A 12,614-nucleotide genomic window follows, 5' to 3' on the forward strand; every position below is an offset into this window, starting at 1 on the left:
ATGCCTAGCACCAATGCTAAGTAGTATTGGGCTCCTCTTGAAAATACCAATGAAAGATCAGTCATAATTGACTGTCTGTCTATTAAGTAGGCTGCCTTACAGGACATTAATTAATGGTGAGCTTCTCGGGAACAGTCTGGATCGTCTATATGACACAATGAATTACTTATTCAGTGAGGTAATTATGAATTATTTATTCATCAGGGTCAACATTAACTATTTACTTGACCGGGGCACTATTATTTATTTGATCAGCAGGGGCGTTATCTTTTATTTATTTATTATTATTATTATTATGAGTAGACATGCAAACATTTTTTACTGTTCCTCTGGTACTCACCGTCTAGGTGTACCAGGAGAGGCCCAGTGCTAATTAGCATTAGTCTAGACATCTCTAGGTGCAGTCGCCACCTTTCCCTTAGAGGTCCAGGTCTGATGATGGATAGCTAATTGATTGTTATAGAATGGACAGAAAGTTTTGTTTTATAGCCTTCATATAATTTTTATTTTACATGTTCTGACATGCAAGATAGCTCAAACAGAATGTGGTTTCAGCTATTTTCCCCTATTTTTTCTGGCATTTTTCCAGCAGTTTGTCAAAGCACTGCTCCATAAATTATCACACTTTGTATGCTTATCATGTGAAAAACTGGGATGTTGATGTATAATGTGACGCTTTGGAAAATGGCAATCTTGTTGTTTCAACACTGCCCAAAAAACTTTAAATTAATTTTATTAGCACCAGTGCTTCAATAGTTTGAACTAAACATAGACTTTGGTGTCCTCTCGGCACTTCTAAAGTTCATTCATATTTTAAACTCATGCTGTATTTGTGAATAGTGGTATGATATTGTATGGCTATTATATGATATATTTGATAAGTTTATCTTGCTAGTAGTTTTTTGGCCAAGATTTTAAAATAGCAATAGCTTTATATATATATTCGGCCTATTTGCTCTGCGATGAGTTTCACTCATATAATAAAACAAGTGTTACAATTATTAATATTTTGAGTTAAATAATTTGATAAGGCTTGATTATAATGGATACAAAGGGTGTTGGGACACCTTTGACCGAATAATCTTAGTGGTCAGTTATATTTCCTAATATAAAATTGTAGATATAATTGTGAGTCTGAGGAATAATATGCTTTTATTTTTATGTAGAGGTCCACAAGATATAATGTAATCTTCTATATGCCAGTTTTCAATAAAATGGTTGCTTCAAGTTTCATTGGTGTTTGCTGCTCATGTCTATGAATCCAAGCAGTGAAAGGACAACTACATCATACAGCTTCTGTTATGTTTGATTCTATATAATTTCTGGTACGTGTCCATTTTAAGTTTTTATAATAATAGTGAAAAAATTTCTAAACCATGGACTATGCACCACACATTTGTTTTAAGATCATCCTTTTCTAGTGCAGATCTGGTAATCTTGGGGAAGAGGCAGATTTGAAATCAAGTCTTGGTGATGTAAAGTAAGGGCTGAAGAAATCATGGACCCTTAAATACTTTTGGGTGAATAGAGACCAGAGTGTTTTGACCCCTCATTACCAGATTTATTCTCCCATTTTCGTGATCTGCCAGTTTCATTGGGGGATTTTCTCCTATACATTCAATTTAAATGCTGATTTAAAGAGAACCTGGTAAATTTGGTTTAATTAGTGTTTTACATAATGCCTAGTGCATTATGTAAGTGCACATAAAAATAGGCACAGGAGAGTGCACAGAAAAAACATTACTCACTACAAGCAAATGCGGAATTATCGGAAGCTATGGTGGCAGGTGGTGACATTGAACAACAAAATTATATTTGTCTTTTTGGAAGACCATGGAGTAATATTATTATCAGTCAAAACCTGGATCAAGCTGTACTATTCCGTGTGGAGCGGTGAAGGATCCTTAATAGAAACTGCATTCCGATATACAGCTAAGTGCTATGTGATTAGTTAAGATACCATGAAGTTGTATATTAAAAGCTCAATACCTTACACTGGATGGCTATATAAATCCATGTGTCTTATTGGAACCTGCTAATGTGTCATTTGTACTATCAATTGAGGACCTGCCAGGATCCATATGAAACACCAACCTCCAGTTCATTATCAAGGCTTGTGGTTTCCATCTGGTCTGCATTGTCTTCTGTCTGGGGATTGATGTACTCCATTGGCATTTCTGCTGTGTGATTGCAAGACCCATTTAGAGGAGACCTTCATTGCAAATAGAGGTGACTATTAAGATAACTCTGTGGACTCTGGCACTCCATTCTTTATTTTTTCATGGCAGCAGCTACTCATCATTAATCAGTGTACACTGAAAGGGGTTGTGTTTCTTTTTAATAAATAAATTATGGGTGTGCACCGGCCACTTTTCGGGTTTTTGGTTTTGGGTTCTTATTAGCTTGAGGTTTTGGGTTCTGATTTGTTTTGCCAAAACACCCCACGAAAGGTTTTGGTTCTGATTTTGGGTTTTGGGTTCTGATTTATTTTTTAAAAAGCATAAAAACTGCTAAAATCCAGATTTTTGTTCTAAACTATCTAGGGGGCTTCTGATATAAATGCCCAGTATTCTACAGAGGGAGTGAGTTTATTGTAGACAAATGAAGCAACCTGGCGCCCCCCTATGGAACACATCCACTCCGACATGCCATGCGTAGATCGTCAGCTATTTAAATAGCGCCACTAATTCCGCAGCTCAAGCGTGTTGGGCAATAAGTTAATCCGCAATACTTTACATTGCGTTGGGCTGAATGATAATTTATGACAGGTTGATAATTATATGGGTTTGATGGTAGAGATGAGCGCACTCGGATTTTGTGAAGCCGAGCCCACCCGAACCTTTCCGATCTGAGTTGGATCCGAGACAGATCCGGGTATTGGCGCCAAATGAAAACTTGAAACTGAGGCTCTGAGTCATAATCCCGCTGTCGGATCTCGCGATACTCGGATCCTATAAATTCCCCGCTAGTCGCCGCCATCTTCACTCGGGCATTGATCAGGGTAGAGGGAGGGTGTGTTAGGTGGTCCTCTGTCCTGGTAGATCTCGTGCTGTGCTGTTTAGTTCTGTGCTGTGCTCTTTAGTTCTGTGCTGTGCTGTGCAGTGCTGTGCTGTGTTCTGCAGTATCAATCCAGTGGTGCTGTATGCTGTGCTCTGTCAATTTTGAGTTCAGTGGTGCTGCTGGGTCCTGTGCTGTGTCCTGTTCAGTCCAGTGGTGCTGTGTCCTGTGCTCTGTGCTTCTAAGGGCATAGTTATTTTTCCATTATTCCCAAGTGTTTTAAAAAATAAAAAAAAGTTATAAAAAAAAATACAAAAAAATAATTACAATTTTTTTTAATTACAACAAAATTTGCAAAACCAATCCTGCAGTATAAGCCCATTGGTACTGCAATATTACCAAGTTCACACATTCAACAGTAAAAGTCCAGTGGTGCTGTGTGCTGTGCTCTGTCAATTTTGAGTTCAGTGGTGGTGCTGGGTCCTGTGCTGTGTCCTGTTCAGTCCAGTGGTGCTGTGTCCTGTGCTCTGTGCTTCTAAGGGCATAGTTATTTCCCCATTATTCCCAAGTGTTTTAAAAAATAAGAAAAAGTTATAAAAAAATATACAAAAAAAAAATTAAAAATTTTTTTTAATTACAACAAAATTTGCAAAACCAATCCTGCAGTATAAGCCCATTGGTACTGCAATATTACCAAGTTCACACATTAAACAGTAAAAGTCCAGTGGTGCTGTGTGCTGTGCTCTGTCAATTTTGAGTTCAGTGGTGCTGCTGGGTCCTGTGCTGTGCCCTGTTCAGTCCAGTGACCAGTGGTACTGTGTCCTGTGCTCTGTGCTTCTAAGGGCATACTTATTTCCCCATTATTCCCAAGTGTTTAAAAAATTTAAAAAAAGTTATAAAAAAAATACAAAAAAAATAATTAATTTTTTTTTAATTACAACATAATTTGCAAAACCAATCCTGCAGTATAAGCCCATTGGTACTGCAATATTATATTACCAAGTTCACTGATTCAGCAGTATAAGTCCAGTGGTACTGCTATTACAAAGTTCACTGATTCAGCAGTATAAGTCCAGTGGTACTGATATTACAAAGTTCACTGATTCAGCAGAATAAGTCCAGTGGTACTGCTATTACAAAGTTCACTGATTCAGCAGTGTATAAGTCCAGTGGTACTGCTATTACAAAGTTCACTGATTCAGCAGTATAAGTCCAGTGGTACTGCTATTACAAAGTTCACTGATTCAGCAGTGTATAAGTCCAGTGGTACTGCTATTACAAAGTTCACTGATTCAGCAGTATAAGTCCAGTGGTACTGATATATTACAAAGTTCACTGATTCAGCAGTATAAGTCCAGTGGTACTGCTATTACAAAGTTCACTGATTCAGCAGTGTATAAGTCCAGTGGTACTGCTATTACAAAGTTCACTGATTCAGCAGTATAAGTCCAGTGGTACTGCTATTACAAAGTTCACTGATTCAGCAGTATAAGTCCAGTGCTACTCTCCTGTGCCGCATATAATTTTTAAAGGCTTTGCCGAGTGTGTGTGGCTTAGGGGTACGCTCTCTTGTGCTACATATAATGGAAAACCAAAATTTGAAGGATAAAGTAGGGAAAGATCAAGACCCACTTCCTCCTAATGCTGAAGCTGCTGCCACTAGTCATGACATAGACGATGAAATGCCATCAACGTCGTCTGGCAAGGCCGATGCCCAATCTCCTAGTACAGGGCATGTAAAATCCAAAAAGCCCAAGTTCTCAAAAAATAGCAAAAAGAGAAACTTAAAATCATCTGAGGAGAAACGTAAAGTTGGCAATATGCCATTTATGACACGTAGTGGCAAGGAACGGCTTAGGCCCTGGCCCGTGTTCATGACTAGTGGTCCAGCTTCACCCAAGGATCTAAGCCCTCCTCCCCCCCTACAAAAAATTTAAGAGAGTTATGCTGTCAGCAACAACAACAAAACAGCAAAGAACTCAGCCTTCTAAACAGATGACATCACAAATCCCCAAGGCGAGTCCAAGGGTGTTGTTGGTTGTGAACCCTGACCTTCCCATCACTGTACGGGAAGAGGTGACTCCATCCAGCATTTGCAGCACACCCTCTGCATATGCTGGAAGGATCACCCACAGTCCAGTTACAGATTTGGCTAATGAAGGTGTGAATGTTGTACACCGGGAGGAGGCTATTGATGTAGCTGGCGCTGAGGAGGATGTTGATGATTATGATGAAGACAGATACCAAATTGCCTTTCTCAATTTCTATTTATATTCTATATTATATAACGGCTGAATAGTTTTCTATTTTACTCCTAGTGGAGAGGGGATCTGATGCAGACAGATACCAAACTGCCTTTGTCCATTTCTTTGTATATTTGAATTTCTAGTTCTACAGTCTATGCAGGCTGCTTTATTTATATTCAACTACAAGTGTAGGGTGGGGGGGGGGGGGCATAGATAGCCACCAAAGTAACGTGGTCCATTTAATTTCACTTTCTAGCTCCACAGTCTGTGCAGCCTGCTTTTTATATCTTCAAAGTATTTACAATACAATACAATACAAGCCTTGCAATCTAAATTAACTAGAGGTAGTGCCGTGGTAGAACTCCAAAAGGCAGTTTGGAAGCCCCTGTACAAACTGGCTCTATTTTTTAACTGAGTTGTCCCCCCTCCAGTGTGTACTCGGAAAGAGTTTTTAGTGCAGCGGGGAACCTGGTCAGTGAGCGGCGAAGGAGGTTGCTTCCTCACAACGTTGAAAAAATGATGTTTATAAAAATGAATAATCAATTCCTCAATGAAGTACAGCACTGCCCTCCAGATAGTACAGAGGGACCTGTGGTTGTGGAGTCCAGCGGGGACGAATGGATAATGTGTGAGGAGGAGGAAGTACACACTGTAGGGGGAGAGGAATCAGAGGTTGAGGATGAGGACGACATCTTTCCTCAGTAGAGCCTGTTTAGTTTGTACAGGGAGAGATGAATTGTTTTTTTGGTGTGGGGGCCCAAACAAACCAATCATTTCAGCCACAGTTGTTTGGTAGGCCCTGTCGCTGAAATGATTGGTTTGTTAAAGTGTGCATGTCCTATTTCAACAACATAAGGGTGGGTGGGAGGGCCCAAGGACAATTCCATCTTGCAACTATTTTTTTGGCATTATGTGACCATTCAACAGTTGTTTGCCATGTTCAAAAAGTAAAAGAAAATGCCAACAAATTCAATAAATTAAATCAAAAGTTAAATGCCCTGTCATTATTTAAAACAAGAGGTTTTGACGTGCTAGAATTAGTGTAGTGTTAAGATGTTATAAACACTACACTTGGAACTTGGAGTAGGTATTGTGGCCCCGGAATCAAATTGGGTACCGGGGCCACCCCACTACGCAGTCCAGATACTTGTTTGGTGGAATTCTGACCAGTTGAGGGTGTATTTATTTTATTGTGGCCTGGTATCAAATCGGGTACCGGGGCCACCCCAATACGCAGTCCAGATACTTGTTTGGTGGAATTCTGACCAGTTGAGGGTTTTATTATTATATTGTGGGGACCACTCTATACCACACTACCACTCTATACCACTCTATTTAATACTTTAATTCTATTTAATACTTTAATTCTACTACTAATTCCCATAAAGAGGAACTGCCGCTTCTATTTAATACTTTAATTCTATTAGTAGTTACCATAAAGAGGAACAAATTAAACAAATTTTACCAAAAGTATAATATGACTTACAAACACTACACTTGAAAGATGGTGCCTTTAAATGAAAAAGTCAGTCTTCACTGCACGACTATGTGCAACAGGGACAGTTTTTTGGTTCACAAAGACAACCAATAACACTTCGACCCTGTCTGTCTTTAACATACTTGATGGGATCTCAATGATGAATGCTCTGTACCATGGTTGGAGGAGGTATTGTGGCCCCGGTACCAAATTGGGTACCGGGGCCACTCTACTATGCAGTCCAGATAGAGGTATATCAGATATTAAACAACGTTGACTGTTGCTGCAAAATTTTTAAATAATATTGTGGGGAACACTACACTACGCAGTCCATAAACTTTTTGGGTGGAATTCAGACCCATGGAGGGTTTTTTAATAATATTGTTGCCCCGGTAAAAAATTGTGTACCGGGGCCACCCCACTACGCAGTCCAGAACCTTTTTTTTGGGAATTCAGACCCGTGGAGGGTTTTTTAATTATATTGTGGTGACCACTCCTCTACACAGTCCAGATACAGTTATTGGTGCGAATCATACAAGTTCAGGGTTTTTAATTTATATTGTAGTGACCCACTCCTCTACGCAGTCCAGGTACATTATTTGGTGCGATTCATACAAGTTCAGGGTTTTTAATTTCTATTGTGGTGACCACTCCTCTACGCAGTCCAGATACATTTATTGGTGCGAATAATACAAGTTCAGGGTTTTTAAATTATATTGTGGTGACCACTCCTCTACACAATCCAGATACATTTATTGGTGCGAATCATACAAGTTCAGTGTTTTTAATTTATATTGTGGTGACCCGCTCCTCTACGCAGTCCAGGTACATTATTGGTGCGAATCATACAAGTTCAGGGTTTTTAATTTATATTGTGGTGATCCACTCCTCTACGCAGTCCAGGTACATTATTCGGTGCGATTCATACCAGTTGATGGTTTTCTTATAATATATATTATGGTGACCCACTCCTCTACGCAGTCCAGGTACATTATTAGTGCGAATCATACAAGTTCAGGGTTTTTAATTTATATTGTGGTGACCCACTCCTCTACGCAGTCCAGGTACATTATTCGGTGCGATTCATACCAGTTGATGGTTTTCTTATTATATATATTGTGGTGACCCACTCCTCTACGCAGTCCAGGTACATTATTGGTGCGAATCATACAAGTTCAGGGTTTTTAATTTATATTGTGGTGACCCACTCCTCTACGCAGTCCAGGTACATTATTCGGTGTGATTCATACCAGTTGATGGTTTTCTTATTATATATATTGTGGTGACCCACTCCTCTACGCAGTCCAGGTACATTATTGGTGCAAATCATACAAGTTCAGGGTTTTTAATTTATATTGTGGTGACCCACTCCTCTACGCAGTCCAGGTACATTATTTGGTGCGATTCATACAAGTTCAGGGTTTTTAATTTATATTGTGGTGACCACTCATCTACGCAGTCCAGATACATTTATTAGTGCGAATAATACAAGTTTAGGGTTTTTAATTTATATTGTGGTGACCACTCCTCTACACAAACCAGATACATTTATTGGTGCGAATCATACAAGTTCAGGGTTTTTAATTTATATTGTGGTGACCCACTCCTCTACGCAGTCCAGGTACATTATTGGTGCGAATCATACAAGTTCAGGGTTTTTAATTTATATTGTGGTGACCCACTCCTCTACGCAGTCCAGGTACATTATTCGGTGCGATTCATACCAGTTGATGGTTTTCTTATAATATATATTGTGGTGACCCACTCCTCTAGGCAGTCCAGATACATTTATTGGTGCGAATCATACAAGTTCAGGGTTTTTAATTTATATTGTGGTGACCCACTCCTCTACGCAATCCAGGTACATTTTGTGGTGCGATTAAGACCAGTTGATGGTTTTCTTATTATATTGTGGGGACCACTCCACTACGCAGTCCAGAAAGATACCTCATTGCAACGTTTTGGACTAATAACTATATTGTGAGGTATTCAGAATACATGGTAAATTAGTGGAAATGCTTGTTATTGAATGTTATTGAGGTTAATAATAGCGTAGGAGTGAAAATAAGCCCAAAAACTTGATTTTTGAACTTTTTATGCTTTTTTCAAAAAAAATCCGAATCCAAAACCTTAAATCCGAACCAAAACCTTTCGGCAGGTGTTTTGCGAAACAAATCCGAACCCAAAACATCACGGAAATCCGAATCCAAAACACAAAACACGAGACACCAAAACTCTCCCGTGCACATCAACTTCTTCTTTATAGTTGAATTAATTATTAATGAACTTCTCTGGCTGCACATTTGAATTATCCAGCATTTAGAAAGTGTATTGTGTGAGATGAAAAGATTATCAGGAAACCTTTGAAGTAATTTGCCAGGGAAGGCGAAAGATGTGTGAGATCCATTAAATTCATTTAAGTAGTCTGTAAATCACAAGGTGCCCGGAGTCCAGAATCCTGAATCTCTCATGGTGTCTGATCATCATTTCTTCACACTAGGAGTTATCAGGAATCACCTTAGTTCATGCAGTCTCTGAATGTTAATGTATGTAAGCTGGATGTGTACCTGAGGGCAGGTGCAGGAAGTAAGATGCAGACATAAGTGCAGACATAAGTCACACTCACCCTGTAGCAACCTGCGTGCAGTATCAGCTCCTCACACCTCCAGCATCTACACACAGCTCTCCCGCAGCTCCACCCCTATTTTTTCCCACAGTGGAACAGTTAAGAGGCTGTTGGTGCGGAGATCAGTCACCGAGGTCTGACATACATCCAGTGCACGGGGAGGAGGTGCTGCTGGTCCCAGGGTGGGGGGGGACTAACATGAATCCAGATCTCGCGAGATCCGATGCAGCGATTATGACGTTCAGCCTCGTTTTCAGTTTGGAGTCCGCTGGGAATACCCGAACAGTGCTCGGATCGGGATCGGATCCGCACTGTTCGGGGGGCTCTGATTTACTAAATCCGAGCCCGCTCATCTTTAAAATAAATATATATATATATATATATATATATAGTGATTTGCCTATGTCATATTTAGGTATATGTCATGTACTGTGTTGTGTTTCATTCCTTTAGATTAAAATAAATTCTTGTTATTCATTTTGATATGCAGACTTAGTTTTTTTGACATTTTTAATTTTTACTTATAATTTTGTGGGAGTAAGAAGCAGGAGCTAAAATAGCTTTCTTTTAGTGTTTTCATTCATGAGAACCCAACAAAACTCTAAGTATCGCCGTGAGGCTTGCAATGGCACTTGTCACTGGTGGTCTCTCCCTTATATAAAGGGGGAGACCACCTTGTTTTTTCGACCCCTATATAAAGGGTCGAAAACAAGTCCTCCTGCCAGCAATGGGGTTTCACTGGCAATGGGGCTTTTGTCCTTTGATAAATTGGTCCCGAAGTCTTATGACTATTTCCCACTGCTTACAACTTTGACATGGATTAGTATGTCAAAGACAAATAATATATATAAATATCAAATATATATAAATATGAGTCAGCAAATCTCTTTAGATGGCTATTGTAATGTGGACATGGTATGTCAACACCACTGCTGTAAGAAAGGTTTTTTATTCGGTCAACTTGTAATTAGGCCCTTTTTAGTGTACACCTATCAGTCAAAGAAATTATGTGTAAAAGTAAGAAATTATTAATTCTGTACATATATATATATATATATATATATATATATATATATATATATATATATATATATATACAAGTTAACCTGTGCATGATACTCATGCATTCTAGTCAAATCAAGCTACTCAAGGTGTTAAAAAGGTTCTTGTCATGCATTTCGGCCTAGCCCAGGCCTCCTCAGGGGAAGAGCGTTACTTCCCGACGCAAGCGCCCTTTTTTAACGTGGTTTTGTCCACATGTCACCACCTCATCATTTTTCTCCATCACCTCATCCTTCATCTTCATCGCCACATCCTTCATCAAGCTACTTAAGGTGTTAAAAACTCCCCACTGTCACCCCCGGCAACCACCAACCACTCCCAACTGTCACTTCTCCTTCAAGAAATATATAGGTCAGTGTATAACTCTGCCCAGCAGGTGGCGCTGCAGCTTGTTTTTTTTTTTCCACACACGCCACTAGGCATTTATATAGTAGATATATATATATATATATATATATATATATATGTGTAAATATTTATATTTATATAAAAACCATACTATCAATGCTACGCACCATGCTAAAAATGTTATACAATGAGCTCCATAATATGTAATTGAATGTTACATGAATACATTTTGTGAAATTGCAAGTCTCCCCATACTGTTTGCTACGATGCTACAGTTTCTGATCAGTCACATGACAATAAGGTCGATAAAGTAGCTTGAGCACTATAATTTTACTAGAGAAGTGCTACACTCTTTATCATACTGTGCAAAATTTCATGTGATGCTCACCCCTAAGTTTTAGAAGAGTATCCCAAAATTATATTAATTTAGAATATATATTTGATATGTAATCAAGGGCATATATAGTTCAGAGTTCCTACTGCCCAAGGGTATTTTTTAAAGCAGCAATCCCATTTATAAAGGTTTTTGTTTTTTTTAAATGGCACGTTAAGTACTTTTTAAGCCTGAATAGGAGTCTGTCTTAGCTGTTTTCCAAATCTTTCTGGAGGCTGCAAAATATGGTTGCCAGTTACACAGAGACAGGTTGACAGCTCTCAGCATGTAATGTGAAGGCAATGGGGGAGAAGGGGGAGGGGTGTATTTTAGATTACACACAGTCGACACAACTCAGAGGGGCTTTTCATAGCCTCTCTGCTCACTACATCATATGACTGTGGTTACCATGGTAGTCAAAGACACTATGCAGAATTATAAATCATTAATAGCAGAAGAAACAAACTAAGTGAAATAGTAAATACCAACATTTCTTATTGCCTGTTACAGTGATTTATGTTTAAAAAAAAAAAACACACCTAATTTTTTTCATCGGATTGTAAATTAATTTGACCTGCTACTGTGCGCTACACATGCTCATATTTTCCAACACACCCGTCCATTATCTTTACTGGGCAAAATAGGTGGTTGATAAAGACCAGTAGCAAACAAAACAAAGCAAAATAAATAATGCCTATACTGTTCCTTCAACAATGTTGCTAATTTAGCTTATTTGCATGTGAAACTGGAATGACCTTGGGATCTTCACTAAGTCTATAGCAACAGTGTAAGATTAAGTACATAAACTGAAAAGAGAAAAAAAGCATCATCATCATAATGAAAACTCATGCAACTCTCTGCATTGCAATAAAGGAACAAATGTAAAGGGAGGCTTTGGTGATGGACAAATGCAACAGAGGAAATCTTGTCCCTTTAACTACACATTTAGTTTTCCTTACCCTGCACATGTGTTATTGTTTTTACCTGTTACCTTGTGCTTTCAATCCTATAACAATGGTTACATACAGCTTGCAATTAGTTTTAGGCTGGGTACACACTACAAAAAATCTCTACAGATGCAACTTTAACGATTTTACCGATGACAGAAAAAAAAGTCCCGATCAGCAGGCCGATTCATGTGTACACGGTATACATGTTTTACACAATTTACGTTCAGATCTGCACTCTTCATCTGTCATAACCATCGGCTGAAAAGATTGTGACTGCACACTCCAATGAGGTCTATGGACATTGCTGGTAGTGGTTGCATACACACTGCAGAATTGGAAGGATATTGTTCTATTGTTGAATGACATTGTTAGTCCAGTTTAAAAATCAAATGAAAGATACCATGTGTTTTGGAACGATAATCGTTCATCATTGCAGTGTACACACTAATGTGATATGAAGCTAAATGGTCATTTATCGTGTGATTGCTCAATAATAGGCTTAAAATACTGTAATGTGTATCTAGCCTTACACTAA

At 38.8% G+C, this 12,614-nt stretch overlaps 1 protein-coding gene across 4 annotated transcripts in view; it reads right to left on the reverse strand.

Annotated features, from left to right (window-relative positions):
- The window catches only part of C1QTNF5 (C1q and TNF related 5), a 91,132-nt gene that overhangs the window by 78,184 nt on the left and 334 nt on the right, over window positions 1-12,614 (reverse strand). The window lies entirely within an intron of this gene.

Source organism: Mixophyes fleayi, chromosome 11, assembly GCF_038048845.1.
Source record: "Mixophyes fleayi isolate aMixFle1 chromosome 11, aMixFle1.hap1, whole genome shotgun sequence".
NCBI lineage: Eukaryota > Metazoa > Chordata > Amphibia > Anura > Limnodynastidae > Mixophyes > Mixophyes fleayi.